At 43.1% G+C, this 22,403-nt stretch overlaps 1 non-coding gene across 1 annotated transcript; it reads left to right on the forward strand.

Moving 5' to 3' along the window:
• The first annotated feature begins 5,069 nt into the window (after window positions 1-5,069).
• Window positions 5,070-5,144, forward strand: Trnat-ugu (transfer RNA threonine (anticodon UGU)). The gene has a single exon. It is a non-coding gene; the product is annotated as a tRNA-Thr (tRNA).
• The last annotated feature ends 17,259 nt before the right edge of the window (window positions 5,145-22,403 follow it).

Below are 22,403 nucleotides of genomic sequence, written 5' to 3' on the forward strand. Positions count from 1 at the left end.
CATAGGATGGTGGATCTTTTGCTATATCTCACACTTCGACTCTCACACGAATCATTGCGAAAATTTCCTCCAGACCGAGCGGTACAAAAAGGAACACGCATAACCCACTACCTCTGTACCTTTCTTGCTACTCTCCCATGCAAACCACACATACTTAAATTTTATGAAATACATCACACTGGCAACATACAATACAAAGAATAGTCACACCGTTATAATCACATCACTTTCAGCTTTCCCACTTCAATTAGTATTCATCCCAGTTTCACACGACACTGCCCCACTTCGTAACTTTTCTTTCCTACTATGAACTCTGGAGCATATATGCACGTCTTCCTGTGCAATGCAGGCCAAGTGGCGTTGCTGGATAGATGGCTGACTCACCTTGCTTCTCTCTCAGAGTATTATAGTTTGAATCACACGGAAACATAACACGCAAAGTAATATTAAGAACATATTCATCACACACGCGAGTCCTCAACTGATACCATGGACGAGTACTTATCTTTATCCTTTGTCTCATACACAGATTGAGACTCACACAGTACTCACCACGTGGAAGCACTCGTCTCTAATTTCAGGTCCTGCACACGCCATTTCTTAAATTCGTATTTCCAACTTATAGTACACACGCTAGTAATTCAGCTTAACTTAAGCACTCGGAAGTATTTCAACTCATTGCTACACGTGGTTTCATTGTGACCATTGGTCACTTCCGAATTTTACTACGAACCCCTTAATATTACCTGCCTGACATTTAATTCTCCCCACAAAAGTTCCTGAACTAGAGAAATTATTATTTCAAACTACTCTTAAATATTCCACATGCATACCATGTCTTCACTCTTTTGTCTTTACGGAGCACACCTAAGACAGGTCTTACCAACACTAGATCCAACGGCAGAGTGCTGAAACATGGCCGTTCTTCAGGTCATCTCGCACCTCTGTCGAAGTGGGGGAGCAACTTGCTACCGTATTGGTCAGCCACATTTCAGGCGCTCAAAGCTCAGGTAAATTTCATCTCTTTGGTTCTACCAAAGGTGACAAAAGGGTCGTCTCAAAGATGATCATATATTCACATTCACTATCTGCAGTTAGCAGACGACCATACATTCATTCATTTCACAGATCTTACCAAACTGGATGTAGGGATTTATTTTGTGGGAGTGCACATGTGATCAATTAAATAAATAAATTGTCATTCTTTCCCACACTGGTATCCAGCTTCGCTGTATTAATTGAAATTGAGTTGTACTGAGAAGAATAACGAAGAATGTTGTACGTATTTTCAATGTCGGGCGGTACTGTACCCTTTCAGTAGTACCAGGGGTGGATTTTATGTTATGCAGAGTCTCTAAACATTTCATTCATTTATCGATGATAGTTTCTGAGATAACGGTGAATATGTACAGAAAATTTTAGTTTGAGGGAAATTGACTTTAAAGAAAAAACTTTTGAAATTTGTTACTTACAGTTAATTAAAACTGTCCTGCTGCATATGGTGGCCCTTCGTTGGCCTTTAGCAGGTCTTCCAGCTCCTTTTTCACCTTCCTGAATGTTTGTCTTGCTTTCTTGGCCATATTAGATTCAGACCTGTCTGCATCGCCTATTCTCATTTTAGCGCAATGTTGCAGCCCAGTGATCATATTTTCGCCAGGATTAATTCCCAGCTCTTTCAGTACCCAACACTTTCCAATATTACCACAATTGAATGTAATAACCGCATCATGAACTCCTAGTTTCATTGTATGCATCCCTACAAATATAGTTTTAGGAAGGCGGTTCCAGATTATGCTGCAGAAACATTCATTTGGGTTTTGTGTTTGCCCATGCAGACATTTCCTTAGACGGTCAGGATGAGCCAAGTCTCTGAAAATAGGTTTAATTGCTGTAATAACAGCAGCAGGAAGAGAATGCTGGTGAGAATAAGAGTGTCCAGTTGCCTGAGCCCTATTGTATTTGCACCACGAATTTTCCCCTGATGGGCACAGTCCATGACATGGGTCATCATCAGTAGAGGACTTATGGAAGAATGTGGCCTAGACATCTCTTTTCATTGCCTCCATATTTTCTTTATTTCTCCTAGTTGCCTGCCCATAGCGTATCTGCAAGTTTTCTATTTCACTTTTAGTTAAGCGACCCTGTAAGGTCAACAATTTTCCATCTTCTAATTTTTTTCCTCTCATATCAACAATTAGTTTTCTCAGCCTTGTTTCCAAACGTTTTTGAACACGGTCTACACGTTCTATTTTGCTAATAATGGCATCTCCATATGGCTTAGAGTTGACAGTGGATGACAGAAAATTGGGCGTGGCACATAAACACACGTGGTAGGAAAATGCCCTTTAAATGCTCGAAGAAATTTTTTTTTCGGGAATATCCTTTTCAGAATACTTAAATAAAATCTTAATCTATCGAAATATGATGAAAACCAAAACCGATTTTCTTCGACCTGAACCACTGTGTGGTCCCCTTAAGGCTGCTGAGTATGGCAGGTAAAACGTCATAGCCGACATTGTCAAAGGCTTTGTTGAAGTCTAAGCAGCAGATGATAGTTGAATACCTTGTATTGTCTGATTAGCACACGTCGAGCTGGGTAGTAACAAACCGAAACGTTCCTATTGCTATAGGGTGTACGACCTGCTACCAGACACATTAGATCGTGTAGTTTTACCGCTCCAATAAACTCTGAAGAATATTGTGTGTCCGCCTCTGTTGGCGTTCTATTCGGAGCTGCAGGGTGTAACCACCTCTCACTCGCGTTTTGGCCGCGGCGCCGGTCCCGCCTGTGTTTTAAACGACCTGTGACGCCCGCGGTGGGGAATCCCACCCAGTGTGGGGGGATTCCCACTCAGCGACAAGTGTCGGCGATGCCAACGACTCCTGGCGACGTAACGTGTAAACACCGAGCGGCTCGTCTGACAGCTATCAGCGCGTGGCATCCGTCACACACCGGCGCTGAACTCTTCTTCCCGAAACCTCCACCTTGTTTTTTTATTATTACTATTTTTCTTTTTTCCTGGCCGCGCCGTTCCGAAGCTACCGCGAAATTTTGCATACGGCGGGCGGCATTCTCGCGGCGAACGTTTTGGCACCGACACGACGCGGCCGGCCGCTACGGCGGGGTTTACGTAACGCAGCGCGGGTTTACGGCCAGCCAGACGTATGGGAAGCACATGAGGCCCCTGACGGCGCTCCTATTCGCCGCTCCGGCAGTTATCGATCACCGGGCTGGCTTCAATTCAACTGTACTGCGACACCTCGCGAACAGACCCCACTTAGACAGTGCTCGGCCTAAAAACTGCTACAACTATACGACCAACCAGAAAACTGAAAAAAAAAAATCTTTAAAAATCGATCAAATGCTTTGTGAAATGATTTGCGTAGAGATGATAAACAAAATATGTGGTGTCACCGCCAGACACCACACTTGCTAGGTGGTAGATTAAATCGGCCGCGGTCCATTAGTACATGTCGGACCCGCGTGTCGCCACTGTGTGATCGCAGACCTAGCGCCACCACAAGGCAGGTCTCGAGAGACGATATAGCACTCGCCCCAGTTGTACGAGGAGATTGCTAGCGACCATACGGACGAAGCCTTCCTCTCATTTGCCGAGAGGCAGTTAGAATAGCCTTCTGCTAAGTCCATGGCTACGACCTAGCAAGGCGCCATTAGCCTTACCTACTTTGAGAGTTATAGTATAAATGTCTCAAGAAGAACGCTGTATTCATCACATAATAAAAGTTAAGTATAAAGCAGCTACGTACTTTTCTTGCTACCATTCAATAGTTATCCTGTTCCAGAATTGACGCCAGTCGGCGTGTGTGTACGCGTACCTTCCTTTCGGCTACCTCAAGTGGCGTAACAGTGTTGTTACGTCACTACAAAATAAATAAAAGAAACAATCTTATCCGCTGTACATGATTCCGAACATCACTGAAAGGTGCGTCAAAGCTTCCTCTAATCTGTTTTATTTCTTACTTTTAGACAAATCATTTCACAAAACAGTCCACCGATTTTTTCAGTTTTTATTAATTTTTAAGCTTCTTTCGGAAGGCATGTTTACAGTGACATCCAGAATGATGGCTCTGAGCACTATGGGACTCAACATCTTAGGGCATAAGTCCCCTAGAACTTAGAACTACTTTAACCTAACTAGCCTAAGGACATCACACACACCCATGCCCGAGGCAGGATTCGAACCTGCGACCGTAGCAGTCCCGCGGTTCCGGACTGCAGCGCCAGAACCGCACGGCCACCGCGGCCGGCCATCCAGAATGAGATTTTCACTCTGCAGCGGAGTGTGCGCTGGTATGAAACATCCCGGGAAATTAAAACTGTGTGCTGGACCGGGACTCGAAATCGGGGCCTTTGCCTTTCGCGGGCAAGTGCTCTAACATCTGAGCTACCCGTCCTCACAGTCCCAATTTCGCCAGTACCTCATCTCCTACGTTGCAAACTTCACAGAACCTCTTCTGCGAACCTTTCTGGAGGAAAGGATACGGTGGAGAAAAAGTTTGGAAATTTGTGGTGAGGTCTTATGTGACCAAACTGCTGAGGTCATCGGTCCCTAAGCTTACACACTACTTAATGTAACTCCAACTAACTTACGCTAACGACGACACACACGCCCATGCCCGAGGGAGGACTCGAACCTCCGACGGGGGTAGCCGCGCGGACCGTGACAGTACACCCTAGACCACGCGGCTACCCAGCACGGCACTTAGCGACAGCCTGGGTGATGTTTCCAGAATGAGATTTTCACTCTGCAGCCGAGTGTGCGCTGGTATGAAAATTCCTGGCAGATTAAAACTGTGTGCTGGACACCTCATTTGTCTTCCTAGTCTCTGATATTCTCGAAATTTAGTACTTGATTCGAAGGAAGCCATTTTAAAAAGCAAATATCAAATGAATGCAACTTATTTTACAGTGAATAGCTACACATGAAATGATAATTAAATAGACACCCTAGCTGCAAACAGGCGTTGATATACTTCACTGGGGACATGTTGAAAATCTCACGGGGAGCGTGCAAGGGATAAGTCCCTGCAGAGGCACTATCCTCTGTGCCCTCGGTGGCTCAGATGGATAGAGCGTCTGCCATGTAAACAGGAGATCCCGGGTTCGAGTCCCGGTCGGGGCACACATTTTCAACATGTCCCCAGTGAAGTATATCAACGCCTGTTTGCAGCTAGGGTGTCTATTTAATTATCATTTCATTTCTAGCAAAGCTGCATGGTCATCCACGGTATGTGTTCTTTCGGGAACAGATACTACCGTCATGAATAGCTACACCTTGACGATATGAACATTTCGACAGTTCATTTACATAGGTAGCAGCACCTGTTCGTGAAATATTTTAGTTTTCCTTCATATCAGTAATGAAGTTTTTCTTTATGAACCTGATTGCTCGACTAGACACCATGTAAGTCTCTTTGATACCACATTTGTACATTTCCCACTCTTCGTTTACATATGAACATTTTGGTATACACTCAGATGAGACCTCCTTACATCGTGCCGGACCTCCTTTTGCATGGTGTAGAGCAGAAACTCAACGTGACATGGGACTCAACAAGTACTTGGAAGTCCCCTGCAGAAATAATTAGCCACACTGCCTCTATAGCGGTCCGTAATTGCGAAAGTGTTGCTGTGAACGAACTGACATCACTATTATGACCCATAAATGTTCGATGGGATTTATGTCGGACGATCCTGTTGGCGAGATCATTTGCTGGAATTGTCCAGATTGTTCTTCAAACCAAATCCGAAGAACCGCGGCCAGGGGGCATGACGCAATGCCATCCATAAAAAGGCAAACGATAAATGGCTGCAGATTGTCTCCAAGTAGCCGAACATAACCATTTCCAGTGAGTGATCGGTTCATTTGGACCAGAGGACCCAGTCCACTCCGTGTAAACATAGCCCACACCATGACGGAACCACCACCAGCTTGCACAGTGTCCATGGCTTCGTGCTGCCTACGCCACACTTGAATCCTACCACCAGCTCATCTGACCAGGTGGTAGTTTTCCAGTCGTCTAAGGTCCAACCGATATGGTCACGAGTCCAGGAAAGGCGGTCCAGGTGATGTCGTGCTGTTGGCAAAAGCACTCGCGTCGGTCGTCTGCTGCCACAATCCATTAACGCCAGATTTCGCCTCAGTGTCCTAATGGATACGTTCGACGTATGCCCCACACTGATTTTTGGGGTTATTTCAAGCAGTGTTTCTTGTCTTGTTAGCACCGACAACTTTACGCTGCTCTCGGTCGTTAAGTGAAGGTCGTCGGCCACTGCGTTGTCTGTGGTGAGAGGTGATGCCTGAAACTTGGTATTATCAGCACACTCTCGACACTGTTTATCTCGGAATACTGAATTCCCTTACGATTTCCGAAATGGAATGCCCCATGCGTCGACCTCCAACTATCATCCCGCGTTCCAAGTCTGTTAATTCGCATCGTGCGGCCATAATCACATGGGAAACCTTTTCACATGAATCACCTGACTACAACCGCCATGTTATAACTTTTGTCACCTAAGTACAACCCCTGTGGAGGTCGTCCTCATGGGTACTAAAGGAAATCTAATAAATTTTGGGTATACGATAAATCGCACAAATCTAAGGGCTGTCAGTTCGACTATATACCTAGGAATTACATTTACGAGCAACTTAAATTGGAAAGACCACACAGATAATATTGTGGGGAAGGCGAAACAAAGACTGCGCTTTGTTGGCAGAAGACTTAGAATATGCGACAAACCCACTAAAGAGACAGCCTACTTTACACTTGTCCGTCCTCTGCTGGAATATTGCTGCGCGGTATGGGATCCTTACCAGGTTGGATTGACGGAGGACATCGAGAAAGTGCAAAGAAGGGCAGCTCGTTTCGTGTTATTGCGCAATAGGGGTGAGAGTGTCACTGATATGAGACGCGAGTTGGGGTGGCAGTCACTGAAACAAAGGCGGTTTTCTTTGCGGCGAGATCTATTTACGAAGTTTCAATCACCAACTTTGTCTTCCGAATACGAAAATATTTTGTTGACACCCAACTAAGTAGGGAGAAATGACCATCATAATAAAATAAGAGAAATCGGAGCTCCAAAGGAAAGATGTAGGTATGCCATTCGAGAGTGGAATGGTAGAGAAGTTGTATGGAAATGGTTGGGTGACCCCTCTCCCAAGCACTTATGTGTGAATTGCAGAGTAACCATGTACGAGGTGCATTCAACTTCTAAGGCCTCCGATGTTTTTTTTCCGGACTGGAAAGAGATAGAAACATGCCCATTGTTTTAAAATGAGGCCACGTTCATTGTCAATACGTCCTAGAGATGGCAGCACCGTACGGCACATGGAATTTTACCGCCAGCGGCGAGAACGAGAACTGTTTTAAACACTTAAAATGGCGACGTTTTCCTTACTTGAACAGCGTGCAATCATTCGTTTTCTGGATTTGCGTGGTGTGAAACCAATTGAAATTCATCGACAGTTGAAGGAGACATGTGGTGATGGAGTTCTGGATGTGTCGAAAGTGCGTTGGTGGGTGCGACAGTTTAATGAAGGCAGAACATCATGTGACAACAAACCGAAACAACCTGGGGCTCGCACAAGCTGGTCTGACGACATGATCGAGACAGTGGAGAGAATTGTTTTGGGGGATCGCCGAATGACTGTTGAACAGATCGCCTCCAGAGTTGGCATTTCTGTGGCTCCTGTGCACACAATCCTGCATGACGACCTGAAAATGCGAAAAGTGTCATCCAGGTGAGTGCCACGAATGCTGACGGACGACCACACGGCTGCCGGTGTGGCATGTTGCTGAGCAATGTTGACGCGCAATGACAGCATAAATGAGACTTTCTTTTCGTCGGTTTTGACAATGGATGAGACGCGGATGCCATTTTTCAATCCAGAAACAAAGCGCCAGTCAGCTCAATGGAAGCACACAGATTCACTGCCACCAAAAAAATTTCGGGTAACCGCCAGTGCTGAAAAAATGATGGTGTCCATGTTCTGGGACAGCGAGGGCGTAATCCGTGCCCATTGCGTTCCAAAGGGCACTACAGTAACAGGTGCATCCTACGAAAATGTTTTGAAGAACAAATTCCTTCCTCCACTGCAACAAAAACGTCCGGGAAGGGCTGCGCGTGTGCTGTTTCACCAAGACAACGCACCCGCACATCGAGCTAACGTTACGCAACAGTTTCTGCGTGATAACAACTTTGAAGTGATTCCTCATGCTCCCTACTCACCTGACCTGGCTCCTAGTGACTTTGGGCTTTTTCCAATAATGAAAGACACTCTCCGTGGCCGCACATTCACCAGCCGTGCTGCTATTGCCTCAGCGATTTTCCAGTGGTCAAAACAGACTCCTAAAGAAGCCTTCGCCACTGCCATGGAATGATGGCGTCAGCGTTGTGAAAAATGTGTACGTCTGCAGGGCGATTACGTCGAGAAGTAACGCAAGTTTCATCGATTTCGGGTGAGTAGTTAATTATAAAAAAAATCGGAGGCCTTAGAACTTGAATGCGCCTCGTAGATGTGGATGGAGGCCGTCGGCCACGGCGTTGTTCGTGATGAGAGGTTGTGTTGTGTCAAAAGCACGGATTTCGTTCGCTATTATAACTGCTGAGCATCCGATCCGGTAAATGGTGTTATTTCACCTGGTGAATACAATAATCACATGTGTATGCTGTATTAAAAGGCGATAACACATGTTCTAGATGACCCGAGCGCGCCGCAGAGAAAACAGATGTTGAACGCCCGCTGCTTCAGCGATGTAACAACTGACCATCGCTGATTCCAGAGATGCTGCGTCAGCGACTCGACGCAGCCGGCCGCTATCGTTGTTACCCGACAACCAAAAGGAATAATAATTTAACTGTCAAAATTTGAGGTGGCGTTGCCTGTTTGTTTATGTAAATGGTTCCCATTGTATGACATCATAGATTAGCTAGTTCCCCAGCAGACCTCTTACCGGTAAAGTTAATCTCGGGGTAGGTCTAGGTCCGATACAGTACCGACCCACTGCACGTTGTATAGAGGCACCGTAATTGGTGTATAAGGCTTGGAAGAGGTGAAGGAGTTTGGCTGGTGAAGCCAGTGTAGTATTTTGTGCAGTTTACGGAGACAGTGAGGCAACTTTGTCGTTTAGGCCCCCGCTGACAGACATAGCTGCGACTGTAGTTTTTCTCCCAAGACCGGGGTATGGAATATATGCAGGTTCCGGGATTTTGAAGTAGTTGCGGATTAGACATTGGTTTCGCGAAACTGTGTTTTTTGGAGGTGGATTGGTTGTCGTCCTGTGGACAGTTCGGGCGGAGGAAGTGGTTATTTTGCTGCGATACATACAGCGTGAGCCGTATTAGAGAGAGAGATTTGCATTTGATGATTTTTAGGGAATCGGTAGAACCAGATATCCTGTCCGTGTTGTATGATTACAGGTTGCGGCTCGCCCAGAGGTTCTAGCTGTCTTTGGGAGTGGTTTGGTAGTGACTGGGGTGTGTCGAGAAGCGAAAGCCTGGAACACATTTTTGGTTGTTGTTTGGCTGTCACGATCATACAGTAGATCTAGAATTGGCTCGTGTATATTCGAACTGTTTCACCTTGATATAAGAGATCACACCAATAGGTTGAGTTGGTAAGCGACGGGAACAGAAAGGACACATTTACAAGCAACACGTTACTAAACAATATAGTGGAAGTGACGAGTGGCCTCATTTAATTTAGGGAACTATAGCGGGTCGCATTGTGCTAACGCCTGAAGAGGCTCAGTTTTGTTTCAATTGTTAATTAAGGTTAAGGCCTAGGTTTTTTGTTTATTTTCATTAATGTGTGTGTGGGGGGAGGGGGGGGGGGAGGAGCGCATGGTCTTCGCTGGCACTCGATCACTTACGAGATATCAACTTCTACTGGGATACGCAGCCCAAATAAAGACAAGCTTAATTGGGTCAAAAGAAATCTTTACATGCGATTACTTAGTAGCTGTCGCGACTAATTCATTGTGTTATAATTGCAAATTTAAGTGTCACCCTAAAAGTGACGTGTTTGAAGGATATTTGATTTCCAAGTGCAAGGGAAACTTATTTTGGTTGAAACTGACAAGGGGAGGCCGCCAATTGTGAAATTCAGATTCGATTCATACTGCGCATAATAAAAGCTCATGGCCAGAGGTGTAATGTGGCAAAGCACCAAGATGCACTTCTCAGCCGTTGTCGAGAAAATCGACAGTTAAAAGAAACCGTTGCAGTGAAATACTCTCTACAATTAATAGTTTTCCACAGCGTCGTGGCGCTGCGGTAAGCGCTCGGGTTCGTAATCCGAAGGTCGCCGGATCGAATCTCGCGCCATGCATTTTTTTTTGATTATTAGGTTTTTGTAATTCAAGTATTAATGAATTGCTTATGCATGTTGGTGAAGGCGGATCGGTCTCCAATTGTACCGCCCCCATTTTTCAGTTTTTTTTTTAACAGGGTGTACCAAAGCTCTCCCGTCAGCACTGATTTTCGACAATGTTATAAGTTGCGCTAGGGACCGCATCTACCTTCTTTCGAAGTTAGCAGGCAACTACGTTGTTATGCGGCGGCTCGTTTCGGCCCATTCAACATCTGTCATTCAAGTGTAACGAGCGAGTAACGCAGTTTATATTTCATACCTGCCACAGCAAATTTGTGTTCGTGGGGTCTCTATTCTAATTCGAACGTTTGACTTACGCTATACGTATTCGTTTCGGAATATCGTTTCTACGTCTTCCGTTAACTATGCGTGGTTAACATTATGAAGACAATTAATAACATTTGTGAAATACAACTTTGTTTGCGGAAAACATAATGATGTTCGAATTCGCCAGTTTTTCCACGACAAACGACTTTCAACAACTTATTATATGCATAATTGTTGCAACTGATTGCCGGGAATTATATATATATATATATATATATATATATATATATATATATATATATATATTTATTTGAATTATAAAAAATAAATACTTAAAAAAAAAGGTTGCATAGCGCGAGATTCGACCCGGCGACCTTCGGATTATGAACCAGAGCGCTTACCGCTGCGCCACGACGCTGTAGAGAGTTATTAATCGTAGAGAGTATTTCACCGCAACGGATTCTTTTAACTGTCGATTTACTCGACAACGGCTGAGAAGTGCATCTTGGTGCTTTGCCACATTACACCTCTGGCCATGAGCTTTTATTATGCGCAGTATGAATCGAATCTGAATTTCCCAATTGGCGGCCTCCCCTTGTGAGTGATGAATAATCTCCGAAAACAGTGTTATTACGTAAAGGTGAATCAGTAGAAACTCTTACAAAACGAAGGAAGCAAAGATTTGTTTCAGAGATATTACTAGCTTCATGCATAACATAATCTCGAGTTGGTATTTGGAACTTTTGATTTCAGTGAAAATCAAAAAAATGGTTCAAATGGCTCTCAGCACTATGGGACTTAACATCTGTGGTCATCAGTCCCCTAGAACTTAGAACTACTTAAACCTAACTAACCTAAGGACATCACACACATCCACGCCCGAGGCAGGATTCGAACCTGCGACCGTAGCAGACCCGCGGTTCCGGACTGAGCGCCTAGAACCGCTAGACCACCGCGGGCGGCTCCAGCGAAAATCACTTAATTGCGTTGGTGCACGTAAACTAAAGTCTGATACTAATAAAAGCTAACAAGATTGCATTTGCGCAAGGAAAGTTCTAACTGAATGAAAATCAGAACTGAAGTTCTTTGAAGTTGCTACGAAAAGTCAGCGATCATACTCACAAAGTGTGGTTAATCTGTGGAATACATTACGTAGCATTATTTGCGTAGCAACGTAGACTACACGGAAAGAAATAGAATTATCGCTTCAGTTATCTTTGCCCCCGTATAAACGGCGTTCAAATACGAGTTTAATATGAATCGGTCTTTGCACACGCTTCATACTGTATTTGAGACGAATGTTAAAAGTTATTAAAAGATTACGAGGCGGTTCCAGAGAACCGCGTTGGAAGGGAGTCGTTGCTTATGAGGACAATTGCAAGCTGGATTTACGATTTAGCTTGACATAATATAAACAGATATCGTACTGAAATAATTTTGGTGTCTTCTTTTGGACGATAGGAAGGTAACGCGCGTTGTCGCCGTATTCTGTTAGTCTCGTCGTTACTGGTATACAGCGATTGTCAGTGTCATTTGGTTATTTCGGTGTATATGTTTGTGGTGTAGTAACATCGCTGTACGACCTCGAATTTTGCGTATAGTCAAAAAGCTATTTGTTATCTAGCTTTTGAGTCTGCTCTCTCGTCAATGTTTATTATCGTTGCAGTTGCTAATCAGCAAAGGGTTGATCTGTCCTCAACTTGTCGTCTATGGGCCGACTGCACCAACGCCGATTAAAAGTTAACCGCGGTCAAGTCAGCATGTAGCCCTGTTTAACTCGATATTCTGCTGCATCAACCTCGATCAAAGTTAATCAAGGGATTTGATCACAATTAAAATTAACTAAGCTAGAAGGGTCGATTATCTTGAATTGATGGCGGTTAACTTACTGTAAACACATGACATGACAGCACGTTTTGACGTTTTAGATGGCATAGAAGACGAAGAAATGGTATATCTTCAACATATAAATCGTCGCAACCGTGTTGCTGTACTTGTGGAAAGGGGAAATCCATTCGAAGATTACGGTGACCGGAAATTTGAAGAGAGGTTTCGTCTTTCAAAAGAAACAGTGTGGTGGTTATTGGATCAAATCCGCGATAGGTTAGAATTACCAACTTGCCGAAATAATTCGGTGTCGCCCATGAACAGACTTCTCATGACATTAAGGGCAAACGCAACTGGGGCATTTAATATAGTGATTGGTGACAGTGCTAATGTACATTCTACAACGGTACAAAGAATTATAAGTGAAGTGTCGCGAATCATAGAAACAATGTCTCCTCAATACATAAAGTTTCCTTCTCGAGCGGAAGTACGCTCTGTGATGGATGGTTTCAACACACTGGCTGGATTTCGTAGAGTCATTGGTACAGTGGATTGCACTCACATAAGGATTCAGTCACCTGGGTGACAGAATGCAGAGCTTTTCCGCAATAGGAAATCATATTTCTCCTTTAATTGTCAAACAATCGGCGACCACAATTTAATAATACGGGACATTGTGGCTCGGTGGCCTGGCTCTGTGAACGATAGCACAATATTTCGTAATTGCGCTCGAAGGGCACAGTCTGAAAATACGGTGAAACACCAGTCGGTCACTTACTAGGAGATAGCGGCTATGCATGGAGACCTTACTTATTGACACCACTTTCAAATCCACAGAGTGCGGCAGAGCACCGATATAATAGGTCTCACACTACGACAAGGAACACTGTGAAAAGACAATATGGTTTGTGGAAGAGGAGACTCCACATTTTATCTATGAGAAAGGGGTGTAATCCACAAATGACAATGGCAATTATAGTGAGTACGGCGGTCTTGCATAATATTGCAAGGAGCACAAGCAAGGAAGAGCCACCAGAAGATACGGAAATTATGCGGCTGCTGAGGCTATTACTTAGCGAGAGGGTCCCCGATATCGACGATAATGAGCCAATGCCTCCCGGTCAACAAATGTATCGTGATGACACATTACCAGGAAGAGCAGTTCGTCACAGTATAACTGATGAACATTTTCACTGAGGTAAACTGTTGCTTAAGGGGCTCCGGAACGCCCTATACTTGCAATGTTAAAATAACGCTTATAAATTACATCTTTCCTCACAAAGTATTTGAGGAAGGAAGTTGAACTTTTTACAGATTATTTATTGAATATGGGCTACAACTTAACACAGGGATTTTACAAAATTTTAGTTCAGTTATTAAAGATGATTTTTTTCAATTGTAATGAAAATTCACAACATTTTTTTGCAATTTTTTATTTATATATTCAAAAATATACAATTTTTTGGAAAAAGGCTGTGTTAAATTATGCAGAAGGTACTGTGTAACATTTACTGAAAGTTTGAAACAAATATGTTTGGAAGATCCTCAGAAAACATGTAATTAGTATGAGAAAATAAAAGTTTTGGGAATCGAGCGACAAAGATTGGATTAACTTTTTAGTGCATTCCAGGTCCATAGGATGGATTATCTTCATCCTCTGCAAACTCCTCCTCCAGCTTCCTCTTGTTCCTCCTCCTGTTTACTCTTGCTTGTATTTCTAGACTCTTTACAGCCCTGTCTGCAGCCCGAAGGCGTTCCTTGTCTAAAGCAAGCATCGCTCGTTGTTGTGTTCGTAGATTTTGCTATCATTTCCTTCAGTTGCAGTTACTGAAACACTGTTCCAAAAGGTGGTCATGTATGAACACTTATCACATTTCAGTTGTATTTCACTAGCAAGTCCTACGTGCTTTATTATGGAGAGTTCCAGACCAACTTCACTACAATGAATACATCTTACACAGTTTGAAAAAATTCCTTTGAGAACCGACATATCAAATATTTAATTCACATCCAATTCGCCCATAAAACATTCATAGTTTTCACTCATTGAACCAAGCTTCTTCTGAGAAGTATTTTCTTTCCCACTTTGACTGCTATGGGCAGGTGTACTTGAGAGGTTAGGTTCACTCATTTGGTTATCGTCTTTATTGTTTACAGTAATAACACATACCTTTGGCTTTCCAACATTTCTCCTTTTCTTAAAAGCCGTCAGAGGATTTCTAATAACTTTACTTTTACTCATTATTATACTTCAACAAAACAGACTCAAGAAACAGAATTAATTACGAATATTTTCGAGATAACGACAGAGTAAATAAACATGAAACAATCGACAATCACACCAGCGATATATATTGAACCATCACAGGTTAGCCACAACACATACTTTATCTCACATCACTAAAATGTACCTGATGAACACGGACGTTAATAATAACACCATTTGACAGCAGTTTAACAGCGCCACAGTGGGTCACGCCCATGTAGAACACATTTCAAAAAAAATTTAAAAATAGTTGTAGTCTTCGGAATTGAATAAATTATATAACTATTAAAAGGTAATAGTCTGCAGATTCAGAAAACGCAAAAAAGTAAAAATTGAAATTTTCATGATTTTGAGCCTTTCCAGAGCCCCTTAATGCATGTAAAATATGTAATTATTTTTATCTGAAATTATTATAGTGCACAAATAACAAAATGTTCTTTAAACATTTACATTACATTTGGTAGAATTATTCAGCTTCCAGTATTTAATTTTTCTTTTAGTGCCAAAATTTTGAGATTTTTTTTATTCTCATTTCTTTCATATGTTCTCTCTTCATCGTTTCCAGCTGCTGCTGGAGTACTTTCACCCTCTTCTGCCTCACACTCTCCAGTGCAGAGGAGGAATTTTTTTCACGTCTCGGTGACATCCTTCTCCGGTTATATGTTTCACAAGCTGCGTCATTGTTGCGAATAAAACAGTGACCTGTATATACAATAACTTTCCTTTAATTTATGTCTGTGTTCACAAACTTTTTGTTAACAGATTACCGGTTTTTTTCTACAATGACCAACATCAGATCTGTTTTATTAGGACTTTGTTTTTATAAAACAGATCTGATGATGGTCATTATAGACCGAAACCGGTAATCTGTTAACAAAAAGTTTGTGACCATAGACGTAAATTAAAGGAAAGTTATAGATTACATGTTTCTTGTGTTCCTGCTCATGATGGTTTGGAGAAGGGTTGTTGAACACTCTCCATAACAACCTGTGCTGGGACCAGGCTTTCGCCAGCTTCAACAGGAATTACACTTCCATTGCTGTTTGTGGTACTGGTGGCAACGCCAACTGCTGCATCATCAACTACATCTACGTTTAGAACAATTATTGCACTGCACTGTTATCCGAATCAAAGGTATTTTCCAGTGGCTTCAATGATGAGCCAACTATTTCCAGTAGTTTTGCCTGGTGTGGACTGTTTTTAGGTTCTGGTACTGCCTTCCCTCCTTCTGTTTTATAGACCTGAACCTTCTATTCAGCCAAATCCTTCCGCAACCTCCTCTTCAAATTCTCGTAACATGTTTTAGGCCTTTCAGGCCTTCTTTTTGTTAAACCTCAAATGGATATATTTTGTAGCAGCTGATATCATTTTTGTTGGTATATCTTGAATTATTATTCAAGATAATCTAAGCACCATGAAAAATAGTGTTTTCATTTACATGAGTAACAGTTATTTATTGATTTATAATTCAAACAAAATTTAATCTTGAGAGGTGGCATGAGCTCCCTCTCATATTTCTATCTTACGATTTTCCTCTCTAATTGCATGCGGTGAAAAGCTGCTATTCCTTCACACGCGGACTTCCCACGCAGCGTCTCTCGTCACCCAGGTGGTCTGGTGACAGGCGGGCACTGCTGATATTGAAAGGGTAAGCCGACGGGTGTGAGGAAGTCGAGTGAATGCTTTCCAGACGCCGACATTGTCAAAAGACACGCCCGGAGGGGCCTGAAGTAGCGGCTGGGCTAGAGGTTCCGTTACTTCGCAGAAACTTAGCGAAAACACTTTCTGGCGGGCTACCAGCGAGGCGTGGGAATGACTTGTGTACCCAGGCAGTTGTGGCGGGAAAATTACCGCGCTTTCTGCCGTATAGTAACTGTGATTTGCTTGCTCAGGGCATAGCTCCGTGACGTAGCAAAATCGGCGCAGAAATTGGCGCCAAGAATCTCCATTGGTGGAATGGTAGTGCTCCGGCAATAGAGTGGAATTTTCCGCCCGTTTTCGAGTTGCTGATTGGAACGTTTAACCGCGGCCACTGTCGTGGGGGCGGGAATGTGGTGTGTTCAGCCTGTACGGGTGCTCTAGATGGTCGGCTCTCGCCTTTCGATCGAGGACGTCGAAGCAACCAGCCATCGCCTTCGGTACGCCAAATCGTGTTCTTGCAGTTAAGAAGACAGATTGGTAATGTATGTCCGCAGCACCGGCAGACAGGGATTTTCCTAGGTGATAATCAGAGCTCAGCAGAGCGCGCCTGTTCGTCTTTTCTAACTTTGTTCTGTCTTGGGTGGTCATTGTCTGAATTCTCACTAATGTAGCAGCAATTAATGTTGGATTAGCTGTGTGTCTCTCTTAAGATTTGAGTGGCAAGGAATTGGCTCCACATACCACTTCGTCATAAACCTCACAATCTAGTTTAGGGACAACTTCACCTTCACAGCGTTTGTTTGAGTATCCAATTTGAGCCAATTTGATGTATTGTAAATGTTTCATGTGTTTTTGTTTATTATTTTGTGTTTAGTCTTAATAAATCATATTGTTATTTTGGACAGAACTTTCATGTTAATCGGTAGAGCAACCCTGTCATTTCTCACTATGGTAATGAAACCTTCCTATATTTAACTTATTTATAAAATTAAATTATTGCAGGTGCCAAACTCTTTTCTACTCCACTTGGAGGGTTGATTACAGTCAGTTCGCGTATATTTTTAATCCATGTGCAACAGCATAAGTCGGTGTTAGAATAGGGGGGGGGGGGGGGTTAGAGCATCATTTATATATGAAGATTCTCGAAGAATTTAGTGTTAAATACACTGCTAGCCCCGGCACCTCGCAATCTTACCTGGAGTTGAATTAAATTGTGTTGCTATATTTTCCCATGCATCCAGTTTTTCCCTCACTGTGCAACCATCCGTTTTTTTACACTCTAATATACTTGAATTGGAAGCAATCAACTCCGAAAGTATGTCTACTTCGAATTCGGAAAAGTTCGGCGTGTTTTTCTTATTCTCCATAGTGCAGAAACAACGCTCACGGTACGCCAACAATATGAAAAGCGCGCGTAAGTACCACAGACCATGGGGGTTACAACACCCTTGCCACAGGCAGACAGCGAATATCATTATCGTTGCATGTATATGGGCGCTTTCCTTCGTAACATGCGGAGTTAACTGCGGTCAAACTCCCGATTAGCTAACCGCGTTTTAGTAATCGGCGATTAGCGTTGGTGCAGCACAGAGACAACGTAATCGCGATTAAGTTTTAACCGTGATTACGGGCCCCTCGGTTATCTCGCTTTTTAATCGGCGTTGGTGCAGTTAGTCATAAGATTTTGCAGCTACTGTACAAGCCGGGCTTCAAGTGTTTGCCAGGCACTCGACTACTACTGGAATCTTCTGTGATCACATAGCGATCCGCAGTCATAACATCGACTGTAAATACAAAATATGTACTTTAAACATAGCTCCACAACAGCAACGGTTCCACGTAATAAAATTGTAAGCAGCCGACCAGTTGCAATGGATAAAGAAATCTTTACCTAGGTTTCAACAAATTTAAATTTGTCTTCTTCAGAAGGTGGCAATTTTACATTACATCATCGCCGTTTTTACAAATGTCTGCATAGATCCATTTGTCCAAATTAAAATAGAGCCCTAAAAATACGGTTTGTCATGTAAATGTAAATTAGTACATGGATGTTGCAGAGCTCACAAGCTCTGTGAGCTCCGCAACATCCATGTACTAATTTACATTTACATGACAAACCCTATGGATCTATGAATCCATGCAGACATTTGTAAAAACGGCGATGATACTTCAGTCCATACTAATGTAAAATTGCCACCTTCTGAAGAAGACAAATTTAAATTTGTTGAAACCTAGATAAAGATTTCTTTATCCATTGCAACTGGTCGGCTGTTTATAATTTTATTACAAAATATGTACCTAATTCTTGCTGTAGCAGTCGATTGGTTCGCTCAATCAATTTTGCGTGGCGGGAAGCCTTACATCAGCGGCAACTCGACATTGGTACAGTACGATCCCTTGTCTTTTTGAGTTAGACCTGGAGTCCCGCCAGTCGCCGCGTAACAAGATAATGCCTGAAATGTGGTATTCTCGGTACACTCTTGACACTGTGGAACTTTCTTGTCTTTAAAAGCAGTGCCATGTGTCCAAGACATGTTTCAATGGAACGCTGTCTTGCCCCCACAGGTCGCCTTCCTAGAATGCTGTGCAGAGGGAAGTCAAAAATAGATAGCGATCAGGTGTACCGTGTAAATCGACGGAGTTGCATTCGGGACAGGAATTCTTTTCTCTTTGTGAAGCGATGGGCCAACTTTCTGGCACTACTTCACGTGTGGTCAACAATCTCTTGTCTAAAGAGTTGCAAGAGAGCTCTTCGCAGGTTAATCTTAAAAATAGCAAAGAAGGGGAAGTCAGGTCACCACTTTTCGAGAAATGCGAACAAGAAAACAAGTGTACTAACTGAAGAACCAAGCATGGGGAGAGTAACTGAGTATCTTTCAAGAATCGTGTGCGCTGGAGTTAAACGACTGGTTAATGCTGCAAACTTTTCCTTGGATGGGAGACTGTTCTCTCGTTAACAAAGCCGGCCGCTGTGGTCGAGCGGTTCTAGGCGCTTCATTCCGGCGCAGTGCGGCTGCTTCGGTCGCAGGTTCGAATCCTGCCTCGGGCGTGGATGTGTGTGATGTCGTTAGGTTAGTTAGGTTTAAGTAGTTCTAAGTCTAGGGGACTGATGACCTCAGATGTTAAGTCCCATAGTGCTCAGAGCCATTTGAACCATTTTTTCGTTAACAGAAGTATCACTGACCAGAATTTTGCAGAGTGTAAAATATGAAATACACTACAGATCTGGCATTTGTATACTTAATTGTTATGTGTGCTCATAATTTTACATTGGCCAAACTTGTAGAGCTTTCAGCGTGTAGTACCATGAACACATGGATATTGCCAGGCTCGACAACCAGAATGAGACCACTTTCGCTACTCACTTGGCACAACACGGAAACACAGAGACAATCACCAAAAAAGCTTAGAGATATTACATTTTGCCGAGAAAGGGGCACAGATGACTTTGTTAGATGACTTAGAAATATACAACCACATTCACAGAAAACCTGACTGCTTATCAATGATCAACTAGAATTAAAAATCCATATGTACCTCCAAAATATCATACAGCTCCTATAATATGAATTGATTGAAATAATAATTGACGGAGAGAAAATTCTTTGTTGGCCATTACCACCATTTTATAAACTAAATAATTAAATGTATAATCGTGCAAACTATCTGTACTATGAAGAGGTATCTTTGCAGTAACTCCAATAGTGTGCCATATCTGAAGACATACCACGTTCTCTGACACATCAAATCAGCTACCGATGTAAACAAATGTATCCGACACCTTGTATTTAGTTCTGCTCATTGATCTGTATCATATGGATCAAAAAAGAAAATCTAACCCCTATCTTATAATATGTAAAAGTGAGTTATTCATGAAGTAAGTGCAACGTATCGAGCATATGTAAGTCTAAAACTAGGTAATGACAAAAACTTCATTATGTTTTAGGACGTGAATGTAAAATGTTCAGCGAACTGTGTAAGTGTAAAAATTTTGTTATATTTTAGAATACAAATGTAAAACTTGCAAACAATTCCACCCTACCTTCTGACGATGGGCCTAGGGCTCAAAAGTAGTAACGGTACAATAAAATCATTTTAACAAAACTGCGGCTGGTTGCAGTGTTTCCTGTAGTGTAATTTACGAAAAAAAACTGCGGTGTTCTGTACCTAAAGTGGATAAAATAAGCAAGCAATGCATTGAAAGCTGGGGCGCTGCTGCTTATGCTACTATTTCCCTCATAGACTCTGCACAATCTCTACTTATAGTGATCCGAAGTAACAGCAGGAAACATCACTAACGATAGAAGTTTCAGTCAGGTGTCAAAAATGGTTCAAATGGCTCTGAGCACTATGGGACTTAACTTCTAAGGTCATCAGTCCCCTAGAACTTAGAACTACTTAAACCTAACTAACCTAAGGACATCACACACATCCATGCCCGAGGCAGGATTCGAACCTGCAACCGTAGCGGCCGCGCGGTTCCAGACTGTAGCGCCTTTAACCGCTTGGCCACCACGGCCGGCTCAGTCAGGGCTGCTCGAACACCCTAAAGGTTACGGTATAAAAATGATTAAAGCGACCGATCTCCAGAAGCATTTCTTTTGTCGCGACGCATTCATGCAATGTGAATGTTAGGAAACGACGAATGGTATTTGATGCCCTAGATGTTGTTGAGTGACGCCGGTGAGTCATTGTTTACATAAAACAAAAATGATATGTTTTGGCCACCGTTTTATTGCACTAAAAGATCACAACATTGGTATTAGAACATGTAAGAAGGCTCAAGACAGTAAATTCCATTATCTAAAATGGAGTGGGTGATGCGTATAGTACTTCATGAGTTATGTAGTTTAAATCTACAAGTTGAGTCTACGTGATTGATGTTTTCGAGGACTGTCTAAATCTCTTTAGCGTGATTGCTTTGAAGAGCTCACAGATAAATCCGTAAACAGACTTCCATCACTATAATGTAGTAATAAATGTCGTGTGACGAGGGCCTCCCGTCGGGTAGGCGGTTCGCCTGGTGCAGGTCTTTCGATTTGACGCCACTTCTGCGACTTGCGCGTCGATGGGGATGGAATGATGATGATCAGGACAACACAACGCCCAGTCCCTGAGAGGAGAAAATCTCCGACCCAGCCGGGAATCGAACCGGGGCCCTTGCGACTGACAGTCTGTCGCGCTAATCACTCAGCTATCGGGGGCGGACATTATAATGTAGTGGTCTGTCACTAATCACACTGACGCCAGAAGTGTGTTAAACTCTAATATTCCTCTCTTTCGTTTTCTTCCTGTTCCCACTTTCTTTTTGAATCGACAGACGTCTTCTATTGTGCCAGCCCCTTTATCTCAGGACAGCACTTTAAGGTCCTGCAGTGTTTTCTGAGTACGACTCTGTTCTCCTCTTCAGATTTTGCCTTCTAGACCTCCCTCTAGTTATTCTGCGATGCCTAAACACGTACCCCGACATACTATCCCTTCTTCTAGTCAGCCTTTTCTACGTGTTCCTTCCTACATATAGATCTACATCTATATTCTTGGAACCATTGCGAGATGTATGACACTGGGTATTGTACCAATTGTTGCGGCTTTGTCACACTCCATTCACTTACGGATCGCGACAAGAATGACTGCTTAAACGCGTCTGCGGTGTCTCTCTACTCACTGGACCCGAACCCGTTGCCTTTCTGGCTATGGGTACATTTAAAGGCCTCATTGTATGCCTAACCCATCGACAATGGGTGACCAATGGATGTGGCGCAATGCGAATGGAGCCACGTGTATTTGAAGAAGGGCTTCCGATATGTCAAGATGCGTGATAACCACATACAACACTGCGTAGAGTGCCTGCTTCCACAAAGAGCAGGTCCAGGCTGAGAAAATTATTGAAAGAAAAGTAAAAAATAGTATTGGAAGCCGGTCAGAGTGGCCGTGCGGTTCTAGGCGCTTCAGTCTGGAGCTGAGCGACCACTACGGTCGCAGGTTCGAATCCTGCCTCGGCCATGGAT

This window comes from Schistocerca serialis, chromosome 12 (genome assembly GCF_023864345.2).
Source record: "Schistocerca serialis cubense isolate TAMUIC-IGC-003099 chromosome 12, iqSchSeri2.2, whole genome shotgun sequence".
Classification (NCBI taxonomy): Eukaryota; Metazoa; Arthropoda; class Insecta; order Orthoptera; family Acrididae; genus Schistocerca; species Schistocerca serialis.